The sequence below is a fragment of the Mauremys reevesii genome, linkage group 5 (genome assembly GCF_016161935.1).
Source record: "Mauremys reevesii isolate NIE-2019 linkage group 5, ASM1616193v1, whole genome shotgun sequence".
NCBI classification, from domain to species: domain Eukaryota; kingdom Metazoa; phylum Chordata; order Testudines; family Geoemydidae; genus Mauremys; species Mauremys reevesii.
Window position 1 is genome coordinate 100504766 of NC_052627.1, and position 16592 is coordinate 100521357.

Genomic DNA, 16592 nt, shown 5'->3' on the forward strand with positions numbered 1-16592 from the left:
TATTGTGGAACATAGCAAGAACAAATTCAAGGTTGTTCCTGGTGTTCACAGAGCAGCTGCAGATGGTGGAGCACTGCTGGTGGGATCACATCATAATGCAGGTTTGGGATGACAAGCACTGCCTGCAGAACTTTTGGATACGCAAGGCCACATTCCTGCATCTGTGCATTGAGATGACCCGAGCCCGCCAGCACAGGGATACTAAAATAAGAGCTGCACTGACAGTGGAGAAGTAAATGGAAATCACACTGTGGACATTTGCATTGCCAGATTGCTACCAGTCAGTCAGGAATCATTTTGGATTCAGGCAATGCACTTTGGGGGCCATTATGATGCAAGTGTGCAGGGGAATTAAACATCTCCTGCTATGAAGAACTGAGATTCTAGGTGATGTGCAGGATATAGTGTAGATAGATTTGCAGTAGTGGGGTTCCTGAACTGTGGTTGAGCAACAAACTGCATGCACATACCCTTTACAGCACCAGATCAACTTGCCACTGACTACAACAACAGAAAGGGCTACTTTTCTATGCTTATGCAAGCATTGGTGGATCACCGGGGATGCTTCACCAACATCAATGTGGTTTGGTCAGAAAAAGTGCATGATGCTCACATCTTCAAAAACACAGTACTCTTCAGAAAGATACACACAGGGGCTTTCTTTCTTGAATGGCTGATTACCACTGGGAATGTTAAAATGGTAATAGTGATCCTGGGGGACCTAGCCTACCCTGGTTTCCCTGGCTCACAAAACCATACACTGGCCACCTCAACAGCACCAAGGAAAGATTAATCTACCATCTCAGCAGGTGCATAATGACATATAATATGCTTTTGGTCATTTGAAGGGATGCTGGTGTTGTTTACTCACAAGATTGGACTTTAGTGAGAAAAGTATCCCAGTGTTTATAGCTGCCTGCTGTTTCCTGCATAATATATGTGAAGCAAATAGGAAAGGTTTCCTCGGTGGCAGAGGTGGAAAGGATGGGTCTGCTGAATTTGAACAGCCAGATAAAAGGGTGATTAGAATAACTCAACACAGAGCTTTATGGCTGGAGGAGGCTTTAAAAGACCATTTTAGCAGTAAGCCAAAGTAGTGTTATCACAGGGTCCACTCCCTGTGCCTCATTGAGGCCAAATCTGGGGATTTGTTCTTTCTATTTCTGATAACCCCCTCGCTGCACACCCTGACACTGTTCTCTCACCCTTTGTGATTCAGGGTGCCCTGCCTTCATGGCTCAGCACCCAAACCAGGTCACTGTTTGTTTTCCCCTTCCGGGTTATCAAAATTTCTTCCCCCAGGATGGCAGTCTTCCTATCACTGCCCAAACCAGCGCCACTCCCCAGTGTCAGGGAGGGGAACCCATGCCCACCCTCTACTCCAGGTTCCAGCTCAGGAACCAGCTAATTATCGGCCAAGGTCTGCATCCTCTTAAACCTTGCTACTTTTCCCTGAGTCTTTTCCAGGGGTGCCACTTAGGAGGTACAGGGGGGTTCCTGCCCTCTCCCACCCCAAGTTTTATACAGGAGAGATGTTTGTGGTGCATGTCCTAGCCCCAGGTGGAGGTCTTAACTGCAGTACAGCTTGATTGTGGAATGTGAGCTCTGCAGAGGAGGGGTGCTGCTCCCAGATATTGCCCCAGGGGCAGAGAGTCAGTATTCTGTTTATAAACAGATGCAAGGTGATTAAGATTAAAGGGCTGGTAATTAAATTAAGGGTCTGAAAGTCATTGGATGATCCTGTAAAAAGGGAAACTCTTTGGGCGAGAGGGGGCGGGTTTTGAAGAGAGAATGCAGGGGACTCAGAAGAAAGACAGCCAAGCCCTCTGTACCAAAGTTACATTCAGAAAAGAGGGCGATGTGAGGAGGATAGGTGAAAAGAAGGGACCAAAACCAAAGGAAGGGATAGCAGTGGTATAGAGAGGTTCCCACTCTACCCGTGGTACTTTGTGGCCCCATCACTGTAGTATCTAAGCACTTCACAATGTCTAACCTATTTCTCCTCACAGGCCCTCTGTGATGTAGAGCAGTGCTGTTATCCCCATTGTGCAGATGTGGGACTGAGGCACAAAGAGACTCAGGGCCAGATTTTTTAGGATATTTAGGCACCTAGTACCATTTTCAAAAGTGCTTAGGAGCTTTGTAAACCCCACACGATGCCTAGCTGCATCTGGGGTCCCTAAGGCACTTGGCCTGAAGTCATACCTGGGAAGTAGAATCCAGGTCTCTGAGGGCTAGCTCCCTATCCACTGGACCAGCCTAGCCCTCTGCTGCATGCTGAAGGGGGAAAAAAAAGAGACCTCTGATAAATGGGAGCAAAACCAAGAAGGCCAGTTCTCTGAGACTCCAGCAAATGGTCCTAGGTGAGTGGGGAGGATGTCATGGTTGACTGCATGAAAAGCAGCCCGGAGGTCAGGAAGGATGAAGAAAGACAGATAACAAGATGAGAGGAGATCACTTAACCCCAAAAGGTGGCAGGTTCTTCCCCATGCTGGGTTGTAGAGCAATGGCTGCTGTGCAATTTTACATTTTATCTGAAAACCATTTTGTTTAGTCATTTATTTGTTCTGAGTTTGAGAAAAGGAAGGAATGAGAAAGTCTCACATGAGAATCGGATGTGTTTATGCCTCAAAATCTTAGGGTTTCAGCTGTATTCAGGCTAATTCCATAACAAAGAACAGAAATTGCATCCATAGAGTCCATAAAATTGATTTGTATTATTCACTGGGCACAGCACTGTTCGGAATATGCCAGAAAATGCAGTCCCTGAGCATAACGTGTGGAGCACTGGATAAGATGGCTCGGATATTTAAGTATGAAGTTCATAGTTATTGAACACGTGTTAATATCTACGAGTGGAAGTACCGACAGCAATAGAAATTTTACCTAATTAAGGACTAGAAGATTTGACCTTCCAACTTTTTTTTTTTTAAAGAGGAAAAGCTTCTCAGATCTCCTGTTCCTGTTTATTTTCCTTTCCTGCCTGCAATGCCCCTGATATACCTCAGAAGACTCAATCCGTTTTTCAACTTTAAAATGTGGAATTTTCTTGGTGTTTGGTTTTAAATATGCTCCTGGGAGAACTGCAACTCAATCACTGTAGTGTTGTGTTTAAGAGCCTCCTGTAAAGTAACTAGCTTTTAAACAGAGGTGAATATAGTGTTGCAAACTCTCATGATTTTGTCATGAATCTCATGACAACTATTGTTTTCTTTAAAGCCACAGCTCCTGGGTATGTGGATATGTGATGATTTCAATGTTCATTCTTAAAGAAAATAAGTTTCTAGCCCTTGTGGCTGAGGAGAACATTTCAAAATGTGACCCCAGAGGCTCAAAAAGCTGAAGGAAAATAAAAAGAACACCAAATCTATTATTTTTACATAATCTCATGATTTTAAGCCAAACAAATGATTTTTGGTGAGCTTGACTCATGATTTTTTGAACATTTGGGTTTGGCAATATTGTGAAAGTGATTTGAAAGTGTCAGTTTCACTCCTGTTTCCAGTCTATTACTACTTGTACTATGGTAACACCCCTAGAGCCCCTGTCAGCTGCAGTATAAACTCAGGGAGCCTTGCACTAGTAGGATGTTTCCAAAAGTTAAATGATCTATTCCAAGCTTGGGGAACTGCAAAAAGTAAGTAGCATAAATAATAGAAAATAATGTAGATTTTTAAACAATTGTTTCAATTGTTGTATTCAAGAGTTTGTAAGAAAGTAAGAATACACATTAAAATTTTAAACCTAATGGATGTCTCTTAAGTGACTTGACACAAGATGTCAGAACACTGTCAGTATTAGAGTTGAGAAGGTCTAATATTTATTATTTTTCTTTCTTTATATAGGAATTAGATACAGTGCTCCTGTCAGCTAATTTCTAAGCTATCATCTGCAAAAACAAAACAAACAAACTCTAGAGTTTTCAGGTACCTAAGTAAGTAGCCCCTGGAATCATGGTTAAAGTCCCCCTGCCAAAATCTGAAATGGGTCCCTTGGCCTTTTCTTTCACATTCTCCACCTAGTTTCCCTCATTTCCCTCTCTACTGCCCAGAGAGCGGCCACAGGCTCCCTCACTGCAGCCCATTTTTACTGCCAGCCTTGCTTTATTCTAGCACCACCTGTTCCTTCCCAGCTGGGTTCCATCATTATTCAGGGGTTATTTAGGCCAGCTAATCCCCTCAGCTGTGGCCTATGTAGTTAACTGGCTTCTCCTCAGCCTCATTAACCCCTTCTATGATGGTTTGCGGCGAACACCCCATCACAAGTGTGTGTTGTTGCAGTGTGCTCTACCTGACCTTACTCTTTTGTGGCCTGGTAGGAATTGTGTGGTGATTGCTGTACATGTAGGAATATAACATTGTCAATGAACCTATTAATTTTGTTTATGAATGATCCTATAGGCTGTGTGACACTGTGAGTAACAGGTAATTGGTTGCTTTCAGAACTGCTGAGCACTCAAGCAGCATATGTTGTGAACTAATAAAGATGAATTATGTTCCAAATAGAATTTTATTGTATAACAAAAAAAAAGGGGGCGGGGGGGAAGCCCTGTGCAATTTTAAAACAAATGTATTAAAGACTTCATAAAATTAATTTATAACGAGAACAGAACTTGTGAAGGGGAAAGAACCTGCATGTCTATTTCAGATACACATACACCAACTGTGGCTTCCATATGTCCGTGTATATGAAGCTGTAATATTCTTTAATGTCCCCCCGGGTGGAGTGGTAGAGGTAGTACAGCAACCCTTGATGTCAAATAAGAACATTTTAGGGGGCACAGGGAGGTCCCAATATTGAGCTCTCAATGAGCTGCGGCAGATAGGTGAGGAGGAGGGTATGTCCTGGTGCATCACCTTCTCCCTTTCTTGCTGGGACTCAAGGGCCTTTCTACTCTCCACTCTTTCCTTCTCTAGGCTGTCTGCAATGTTCATCCTGTCTGCATGTTCATCTTCCAGGCCCTTTGCTCAGGCTCCTTAGAAGTGTCTAGGGTGGCAGCTTCTTGTGAAAGCAGCAGGTCTGCAGTTTGGCCCCAGATCGATTTTTGGCCTTCCTGGCCTTCTGGTATGCTCCTTGGCTTTCACACAGCATTGCTGCTGGTTCCTGTCATAGCTCTTTCTCCTGCATCCCCTGAGCAATCTGCTTATAGATGCCAATGTTGCTATGGCTGGTTTGGTGCTGTGCCTGCACAGGCTTCTCTCCCAACAGACCCAGGGGATCCAATATCTTTTGTGTACCTCAGGCAGGAATGCGTCTGGAGCATGTAGCTGGCATGGTCAGCTGGGCAGTTGCACTCAACAATGAAGAACTGCTAGGTGTGATTTCCAAGCTGCAAAATTAGGAAAAGGCATTTAAAAAATTCACAGAGCTTTAAAGGAAAAGGAAGGCTTCCAGTCTACATGACACCTGGGGAGTGAAGTTCACAATGGTGGCAGGGCAATCAGTATGGGACATTTTGGGACATCTGCTGGAGGACATCATAAGAACATCATAAGTAATGCAGTATTTACGCTTGCACTGTGTTGACCTAAGTACATTGACTGTGGCCACTCAGGTTGGTGGTTTTACTATGTTGGCATAAGGGGCCGCTTATATAAGCGGGAGACAAATTTAAGTGTAGACACATGCACAGTTATGTTGATGTAAGCTGCCTTGAATTGACCTAACTTTGTAGTGTAGATTAGGACTTGGTTTTGATCAGAGACAGAGATGGAAGCATAAAGCAATGGAGACCATTCAGTGCCAACATTCATGTGTGAGTGTGTGTGTAGGTCCAATATTTGCAGGTATCAATTCACCTAGAAAGTTTATTCTGCTCAAATCTTCTGGTAAATACACTGAAAGATCATGAGACACTTAGATATTATATTAGTGAAGGCCATATAAGTACCATAAATAGATAGATATTTCAAGTGCTTCCTTTGAAAGGGATTTAAGCTAAAGCATTTCTTGACCAAAGTGCTCACATATAAATTGCAGTTTGTCCAAATGGCTCACTCATCAAGATTCAAACATTTTTAAAAACCCATTGTGTAACTAATATGCAACTCCACGTAACTTGAAAGGCCTTGTGGCCTCTGCAGAAAAATGAGAATTGTGTAATATAAACCCTTCCCCAGAATCTCCTCTCTCCTTACTTTGTTGTCTACAGTCAACCCCGAGACCAGTGCCAGCTGTGCTGTTTTCTTAACACAAGCTGCAGTTGCAGCTGTTTCTAGCTGATACAAGACAATATCACTTCTTTCCAGAAACTCTGTCCATTGTTCTTATCTAGGAAGATACTTATCAGGGAAGATGATACTAGCTCTTTCAGGTCCAGTATTCTGAATCCTTAAATATTTGAGTTCTCACACTGGATAAGGTAATAATTGGAGATATACAAATCTCCTAGAAGTGGAAGGGACCTTGAAAGGTCATTGAGTCCAGCCCCCTGCCTTCACTAGCAGGACCAATTTTTGCCCCAGATCCCTATGTGGCCCCCTCAAGGTATTGAGCTCACAACCCTGGGTTTAGCAGGCCAATGCTCAAACCACTGAGCTATCCCTTCCTCCCCTTGTCTGTCAATGAGCTAGTTTATGGAGAAGGGGAATGTCTACAGGCTCTAACCTTTAAGTATCTTGTTTCTCTGTGGAAAAGATTCCCTTCTCCAGAAATTCAATATGAATAGGTAGTCACAGGCTTGCTGACATCAAGTGTTTGGGGTCCATCTAGAATCTGTTACTGCGGGGGGAGAAGAGGATGATTTTCAATGAAAAGTAAACTAATTGCTCCATTTGGAATTAGACAGGTGGCAACCATAATGGGCATGACAATGTGTAATAATCTAAACCTGGAAGAAAATTAAATTCTTCAGCCATCAGCTGTGAAGGGCATCTGTATTACCTGCCTATATGCATGACTGGAATGTAAAAGTGTCCATTGCAGAAAGTTATGGTGGCATATTTTCTTGAAGGAATTCTTTGGAGAAGTTTGGATTCCAAATCAAAAGAGGATTTTGAATATATAATCTGTATATCCCACTCATTTGAACACTCACTGAGAAATAGTTAGATTAGACGGTCATTAGATTTTGTAGCCCACCAATGCAGATTGTAAAAACCAACAGAATAAGCAGTTATTCAATATCACCGATTTCCCCTATTCACCTAAATTAGCCACTTCACCAGTCAGAGCCCACAGATCTCTAGCCTTAATCTGACCTCTTTTGGGACAAATATTTTAATTTCCCTATACAGTTTATAAGAATATCCATGTGCATTAATATATTATATATAGTTTTGGCCTTAAACTCTGTGAATCTATGAAGAATATGTTGAACACTCCTCGATTAGATATCAAGAGTTGGTTATTGCCTTTGGTGATGCTGCTGGCATTATGGTGCTTTACTTTTTAAAATTATTCTAAGGGCACACAGAGCACTAAAAAGGTGTTATTTCCATTATGTTACAAATTTTTAGATGTGATTAACAGTATATGATTTTCAATATGACTGACTCTTTAAATTGTCTGAAGCTAATACATTTGTTTCCCCATATGTTTCCGAACTTACCCTAGGGAAATACTCATTGCTTTTTACATTTTATTCTGTATTTCCTCTGTGTACTTCCTCTTTGCTTGGTCACTTTCTGTGACATCAGCCACTGGGCTAATATAGCCATGTACAAAGTTTTCCCTACAACTTATGCGAGAAGTGCTTTTTGGTCATCCTTAGGCAGCAGTTGATAATACACAAAATAACTCCCGTACTTCCTCCATGATATGTACAACATGCACTTAATCAGCTACCCTGAGACCACGGTATCCAATTCAACTGAAAATTCGAGTATCCTGCATGGAACAGTGAGCAATAAATGCCTACTTTCTCTCATTTGTTTGAATATTGCAACTTTCATTGTTCAGAGAGATGTTTCTTTAGAATTAATTTTATCTAAATTTCTAATTCTGCCTGTAATCTCAATATACAAAATATTGCTATGGACAGGAAACAATGATCTCCTAATTTGTCAGACTAGGAAGCTATTGCATGGGATCCAGGTGACTTAAGCTTTAGATTGTTCCATGTTCTCCCCTGATCAGTTCTTTCTACTGGAGTCTTCCATGGGCCTCTGCCTTCCTTGAGCTCCTTCCTTCTATTCTCCTGACAGCCAGCCCCTAACTGCTGGGTTTTCCCCCTCAGTTGCCAAGTTGTAGTTCAGTCCAAAAATGTCTGCCTCCTCTTGGGCATAGTCTTTACACACCTTCCTGAATCTGGCCTTACCAGCTTCCTCCTGACCCATGCATCACAGCTTTAGTTTTAGACTTCTTAGCCTCTCTCAGACTTTCCAATTCCTCATGCTACCTCAAGCTTATCTGCTCTCCCCCCAGACAGCACTCACCTGCTGGGCTTTCCTCCTTTTAAGTCTGATACCTGAATAGGTGAGATTGGATGGGGCTAACAAAAAAAGTGAAAGGCCTGAGGTCTCTTGGCCCTTACACGGGGAGGCTGCCCTGTTACACATATGCTTTTCATTTTGGTTTTTGCATTCACATGAACGAAGTTTGGTTCACATGAATGTTCACCGATGTCAAATTTTAGCACACCTCTACGCCAACATAACATGACCTGATATAACACGAATTTGGATATAACACGGTAAAGCAGTGCTCCAGGGGGCCGGGCTGTGTGCTCCAGCGGATCAAAGCAAGTTCAGTATAACGTGGTTTCACCTATAACACGGTAAGATTTTTTGGCTCCTGAGGACAGCGTTATATCAGGGTAGAGGTATATATTACCCAAAATTTGTTTGTTCCAGGAGAACATGTGTGACAGGAGAAAGATAAAGTCATTTCCAGAGGTTAAGCCATTAAGATGGGGAAGAGAAATAATGCCTTGTAACTTAAATGACAACTCTCAAAATGAAAATATTGATATGTGAATAGTGCATACTTGAAACAATATTTCCTACAAAGAGTTAAACAAACAGTTGTAGTCTTGTTCTCACAAATTCTTTATCTGACCGTTTGAAATCATCAGTAAATTAATAAAAATCATGATCTAGTCACAGTCAAAGAATAGAGGTAAATTTACCAACTAAATTGATTGCAATGAGTCTTCAACAAGCTTTACTGAAGTCGCTATAGTATCTATGCTCCTTTTCTATTTCTATCTTGCTTTTTCAATATGAACATTACTATATTCAGGTTTGCACTGATAAATGTATGTGTATAAAATGCACAACTTGAGCTACATGGACATGCTAACATTACTCTGCACCAGACAGTGGCCCATCCTGTGACTGAGGTGGGGAAATAGCAGTCAGAATGTGTGTGTGCAGAATGAAAGGCACCCCTTTATTCTCCTGCATTGGCTATTCATACTATGGGTAGCTATATGAGGAGGTGTGGGGTAGCCACTACTTTCTTCACCCCCCCCTCCCCCGTACATATTGGTGGGAGGGCAGCGAATAGAAAGAGCCTTTGCTTCACCCTCCAATGCACTCTGATGCCAGGTAATGTATGCTGTGCTCTGGATGGGATGTACAGGCATAGGAAAAAACAGGATGCAAATATCTCTGCTCCTGGGGATTGGAACAATATGATGCCTCTTGCTCAAGCCTCATGGTAAAGCCACAATGAAGCCCTCTGAGAAACTGAGCTTTTTTATTATTATTATGGCCTGAATTTTGAGTGTTTTAATTCAAAATCTTAAGATAATATTTAATATCTGATAGGGTAAATCTATAGGTCAAGATATTTAAAAGGGGCTAGTGATGTTGGGTGCCCTGATTTTTGGATGCCCAATTTGAGATAGATTGTAGGGAGCCTAAATGACAGAGGACAGGTGCTTACCACTTTCTGAAAATCAGACCTGGCTAATTTTACTCAGTTTTGGCCTCCCGAAATTTAGGAACTTAGCTCCAGATTTTAAAATGCTTAAAAATGCATAGAGAGACCTATTTGGACTTTAAAAAGTGTCTAGGCATCTAATTTACATGGTGCATAGGCTTCTAGTGTGATTTTCAGAAGTACCTATCTGCATCCATAGGAGCCTAAATACATTTAAAAATCTGGCCCTCAGAATCACTAGTGGCTTTTGAAAATGTTGCCCATAGTTAACAGCTAACCATCTCTATCTATGCACATCCAGAATAATGTCATTTATTCTTCCATTTTATAGTGAAGTTCTTGAGAAAGAGTTATAGGAATTATGCATCCAACTCAAAGAACTTGCATTAAAAAAAATTGGTTTGGTCCTTTTTTTTTTTTTAACACGTAGTAATCTCTGCAGCATTAGACACCTGCCTGTACTCTTTTAGTATGAATAATGTGATTATGCTAATTAGTTACACAGAGAGAACCCACAATGTTGTATAACAATTTGTCTCACTTGTTATATTCAAAAGGTTAACTTCTGAAGACTTGTCATGGGTACAGTAGTTAGCTCTCCTTTGTTAACGTAGTCTACACTTAACCAATTAGTGCAATGTCTTTACCTGTGCAATATATCAGAGAGATCTCTTAAATATATTATAAATTGGAAATGGATGCTAATTTCGAGAAGGTGTTTGCACTAATGAGTTAAAGAAGATGGGTTTATAAAGAGATTTGAGTTAATTATGTCAGCTCAAAGTTCAAGTAAATACCTCCTGTTTTTTAATTGTAATTAACCTCTATACAGGTTTTGCTTGCCCTCAGTGTCCTTGTTCAGGAGATCATTAAGTTATGTTAATGCCTTTGTGTTTAATCCCTTTAATAGAGCAGCTTTCCTTTCCTGAACAGTTATAACCTGGGATACCAAGCCACAGAAGGAAATGCCACAGCATACTGAAGTTGGTGCATAAGCAAAAAAATTTTAAATAATTCAAACTGCACTATTTTTACCATCATTCTTTAAGCTCATAACTTAATGCTAGGGATGTGCTAAGGTCATCACTTTTGCGCCTTGTAAGAGTACAATTTCTGAAGTTGAGCAGCAGGGCAAAATAATATTTTTAATGCTATATCAGTGTTTGTTTGTTTGTTTTTGTGTTTTTTTGTTTTTAAAAAACAACAGGGCAACTCCTCAGATGACATAAACTGGTGTCGCCCCACTGACTTCAGTGGAACGATTCTGATTTATGCCAGCTGAAGATCTACCTCTAAACCCCCAGCACATAATCAAGCAAGAATATATATTCTCATATATGTATGTAAAGACTAAAGCAAACTCCACACAAACTAAATGAAAGCAGAGTTTTGACACCTGAAAGGAAGGACTGCCAAAGATTCCATAAAGTACCCAAGGGACTTCACTTTTGCAATTGATTTTAAGTGAGAGGCTCTCCCAGGCTATGCTAATGGGTGGCTGTCAATATAAAGCTTAAGATAGACTGGACAAAGAAAGAAAGAAAAGAGCAAACCAAACTGCAGAGATGCGGACCTTACATTTAGCATTATTTCCTGAATTTGAAGTGCATGTGGGTTTCATTTCTCCCATAGCTAGGGACACTGCAATGAAGGATACAAACACAACCAAACCCAAATTTAGGTGTATGCCATGTGATCAAAACATTTCATGAGAAGCGGCTGGCTGTGCACAGGAGTAGCATAGCAGAAGATGTGCTCCCCTCATGTGCCTGGGAGCTCCAAAAGCACTGCTGATAAGGCTCCTTACTGTGCCCAGTGCAGAACTGCCACAACAGAGCCTTAATAATGATATTGAATAAGACTAGTGTCAGAATTCATTGTGCAAGGAAACCCCGCAGGACCAAACATATAGAAACAGAAGACAGGAAGTATTGTTAGACATTGTATGGCTCCCTTTAATTTACACAGAAATCTGAAATGGTGCTTTATTTATGTTTGCATCTGTCTCTTTCCTTCTTTGGTCCTCTTTGGGAAGGGAGGGGATGATATTTTATGTAAATTAAACATAACCAACTACCAGCCAGTTTCATACCAGTGCAAGTGCAAAGCCTGGCACAGAATGAAGGGAATGAAGTGTGACGCTGGCAGACCAGTTGCCAGCTCATCCCAAAGTCTCCATGTTTCAACTAAATGCTGTCAAAAACATAGCTGTGTTCACTATGACTGTATGTGTTAGTATGGTTAATAAAACAGGTCTCTGAATTATAACAATGTTTTGTCTTTATTGAATACTTGTGTGTTAGTTCATGCTTTAATCTCACAGCATCTATCTATATTGCAAAGTAATATTTGACTGGTTGTATTGTGATCCTCTGTGACCGCATTGGCAGGTTCAGCAGACTGCAGCTCCCACTGGCTGTGATTCACCGTCCCAGGCCAATGGGGGCGGCAAGAAGTGCCGTGGGATGTGCTGGCTGCGGCTTTGTGGGAGCCACAATTGGCCGAACCTGCCGACGCAGCAGGTAAACAAACTGGCCCGGCCCGCCAGGGTGCTTACTGCTTACCATGGCGAGCTGAGTGCCAGAGGTGGCCGAACCCTGGCTTACAGCATCTTAATTTGACTGCAGAAAACCTGTGATTTGCAGCTATACCAAAAAATAAATAAATAAATAAATAAAAAGGTATGCGTGGGGGAGATTTCTTCTATTCACCCACAAAAGCTCATGCTGCAAAACGTCTGTTCGTCTATAAGGTGCCACAGGATTCTTTGCTGCTCTTACAAATTTTCTGTCTTTAATTTTTATTTGAACTATATTGAAGTCCCTTATGTTTTCCCCGGTGCAAAGATTCCCATTGTTATGTCCAGTGTGTAGAGTGCCCTACAGAATAAATTAAAAAACACAGATGTGGCCAGTCTGATATTAATAATCTAACATCTAATAAGTGTCCATCAAGGTTATATAATGATATGGTGCAATATGCTGAAATGAGCTACAGCAGTTATGAGTGAAGCACAGACTTTCTGTTGCTCTAGCTTTTCTGGCAGTTCTGAATGATTGTTAATCTTTACAAGTTTAGTATCAACAACACTTTTGCTTGGTTGCTGCCACTTAGCATTACATCAAATAATCAGCCAATACTTTGACAGATAATGGTACAGTTACATTTCCTACATAGAAATCTCAAATTTGAGTCACTTACTATGCAACCTTTCCTTTGTCAAAATTTTACCATCACCCACCATCTCAGTATCTAGAGTCAATTCTGTTTTACAATCCTTTCAGCAAGGTACAATTTGAGAGGCAATTCTAGTTAAGTGTTTCATGACAGATGCTATTCCAGGAAGAGGTCACCTGTATCTAACCACTGTAATTTTCATCCTGCAATGGCACTGGTTCAAAAGATTTCAGAAAAGAAGGAGCTCAGTGCTTTAGTTCTGATCTCATTTACTTAGTCCAGTATATTACAGTGTAAATCAACTGACTTCAGTGAGCTACTTTCCAAATTATACTGGTGGAAGTGAGACCCGTATCGGGTACTAAGTGTCCTGTGAGTAGAGCTGAGTGGCATTTTTTGACAAAGACGTTCACTGAATTCATGTAGATTACACCAAACTCTTTTGGTCAGAAAATCAAGTTTGAACAAATTCCCCTAAAAAAACTCCAAAAATTCACCTTGACATTTTTTAATTGAAACATTTTGATGTTTTGTTTACACTTTTATTTTTTTTAAAGGAAATTTTGAAAGTTCAAAATTGAAACAATTTAGTTCAACACAATGGTTTCTTTTAAACTTTTTGATTTACTAAAGATTTGGGTTTGATTTGATGTGAATTTTTTTTTTCAGAATTACCAGGAAGTAGAAAAATCCATTATTCACCCCTGGACTAGTACTATTATTTATTTGTACTGAGTTAGCACCTAAGATCCCCAGTATGTATCAGGACCCCATTGTGCTAAGCATTGTACAAACACACAACAAAAATATGGCACCTGTCCCAAAGTGTTCATAGTCTAAGTAGCCTTTTTCCCATTTTTTTGGATCTGATTGTGATCTCTCTAATGGCTACCCACTTGTGTGGCTTCACTGATTTCAACTTAGTTACTTTTAAATTACATCAGTGTGCGATCAGACTCAGGCCCTCTTATACTCCCTGAAAAAAACTTTCCTTTTCTATCCTGACATGCACAGAAATTCTTCACTTCTATCTCCCAAAGCTGCTCCACACACACATGCTGCTTTTCCACACCTTTACTCTTATCTCTAAGTGCTATTCATCAGCACAGAGGCAGATTACAGTTTTCTGGGGCCCTAGGCCACAGCAAGTAGGGGTCCCTCCCTCCACCCCCGCTACGCTCCTGCCAGGGAAATGGGATCAGGGCATGCAGGCTTGGCCCGCCCTGCACCCCCACCCGGCACTCCAGTCGGGGAGCAGAGTTAGGGCATGGGGGCATGCCCCTCTCCACCCACCCAGTGCTCCTGCAAGGAACTGGGGGAAGACCCCATTCCCTGACCCCACTTCCCAGCAGGTCTGCCAGGTGGGTGGGCAGGCAGAGTGGGTGCCCATTTTTCTAGGGCCCCCCAATTGGCAGGGCCTCTGGCCATGGGCCCTGTTGGCCCAGCGGCTAATCTGCCACTGCATCAGCATCATCACTTTTGCTAGTGAGAGACTGCAATTTGTTTTAGCACTATGACAAGGTTAAAAGAAATAAACTAAATTTGTAAAGACTTCATTTGAGCACACTATAAAACTCCATATTTAGGCCAGGGGGGTGTGTTTTGCAACAAAATCGTAGTATAATTATAACTGAGTGACAATGTTACTCTTTTGTGCTTTCATTATATTTGGGAAATAATTCTATACTTTTTTTTAAACGTTATGTCATTTTCAAATTTTTAAAGTACATTTTAATGATCAAAATTTACAAAAAACAATGTTACTGAAAATATATTGTCTTAACATATGGACAATTAGCAAGTTTTGAACAAATTCTGGAGGGAAAAAACTCTGAATTTTCCATTGGAAGACTAGACTGATTTTGTTTAATATATACAGCAAACATTCTGGTTGTGTGCATATATATATAATCTGTGTGTGGGGTGAGACGGAGGATAAAGTCATAGGGCCACACAACATTAGTTGGTTTAAATCAGCATAGCTCCATAGAAGTAAATGGAACTGCACCAGCTCATACCAACTGAGGATCTGTCCTATTCTATGCATTAAAACTGGTCAATTACACTTCAGAAAGGTAAACTGATTGCTTGAAACAATTCAAAATAGACTTATAAAACATCTAGATGATCATGACTGACAGAAATTAACCATGTCACTAACAAGGTTTATACAGAAAAAAAAAATCATCCCTCCACAATCTATTATAATTCTTTGAGCATATCAACTAACATATAAAAGGAGACTGATGCAATTTATTACCTTGTGAAGTCACTGAGAAATAATGTAGCTGGATTTTTTTAAAAGGGCTGTATAATTTTGTGATCATTTATAAGATGCAGTAAAACAAGCTAAAATATCTAATCAATTCCAATTCTTCAACATGTAAACTGTTCACTGCAAAGAGCAAAAGGGATGTTTTCTCACATATGGAATTACACTGGCTTTTCTTTTAAGTATAGTTTCCACCTGGAGGTAAGATATAAGACTGGAAGCCTTTTTTTCAAAAAGTCTGCGCTCTCATTTAGACACCAAAATAAGTGACTGACTTTGCAAAATTGCTCAGCACATTGGGTCACAATGGAAACTGAGATCTTGAAAATCTGTCCCCAGATGATCTAAAGGGCTGAACCATATGGTAAATCCTAAGTAAATAAATGCTGATAGTTGATTAATGTAGATAGACATACATTCATTCTGTTTCTATTCTGCAGCTTTACAACTATGCAAACTAGATAACATTGAAAATTCCGTTCATAGGCTTAAATTTAAGCTTAGTGTCATGTTAAACCACGGGGAACGTACACTCTCTCTCATGTTGTAAACTACCATGACAAATAAAATTGAAATCATGGAGTGTTATATATCATAATGTAAGTGTGACAACTCAGAATCTGACAGCTAGGTTATGATGCCTAGTTATTCACACATAGCTTAGTTTCTTGAATGACTGCCTCTGCAGTTTTACTACAGCCAAAAGTATACACAGGAGTGCACAGAGAGAGCTAAAATGGCATTTATAGAATAGAATGGCAGTGAAAATTTCAGTCCTGTAAATTCCAGAAATTATTTAATCAAAATAAATAAAAATATTACTCTCTAATCTTATATATTGCTATCTCCTTCAAGAGTAGATATTCTTATTCTTAAAAACACTGCAACCATACATTTTTATAGTATCGACAATACTGTGAATCCTGTGTCAGAGTACAGGGGGAATTACAAAAAAAATCATTGTGCAGTTTCAGTGGACCAAAGTAAATAAAACTCAGGGAGTACAGAGTAGGTGGTGGTTGTGTGGGAAGAATAAATGGTGGACTGGTATATGGGCAACAAGCTGCATAAAGGGAATCTATTCTGTGTCCTCCTGTGCTGCTCCTGTAGTGCAGCCAGCCTGGACACCATGCTGTAACTGGCTGTTGCCACTACTGCTACACTCTTGCTCCATTGAAGGCAGCCACAGAGCATGAAGCAGGAAGTAATGCTGCCTTAGTTGGCATTCCTTTTCATAAGCAGTCTTAAAGTTTGGAGTGAAGTTTTGAGGGGGGGCTATATGGACTAGTGCAGCTCCTCCTCACTACCTTTGGCCTAA

General features: G+C 40.6%; 1 long non-coding RNA gene across 2 annotated transcripts in view; it reads right to left on the reverse strand.

The window, feature by feature from the left end:
• Nucleotides 1-4606: 4606 nt before the first annotated feature.
• LOC120406765 overlaps nt 4607-16592 on the reverse strand; it is a 41197-nt gene continuing 29211 nt past the window's right edge. For both annotated transcript variants that reach the window (XR_005599567.1, XR_005599566.1), the window contains exon 3: nt 4607-5329. This is a non-coding gene — a long non-coding RNA (uncharacterized LOC120406765). The remainder of the gene's footprint in view (nt 5330-16592) is intronic.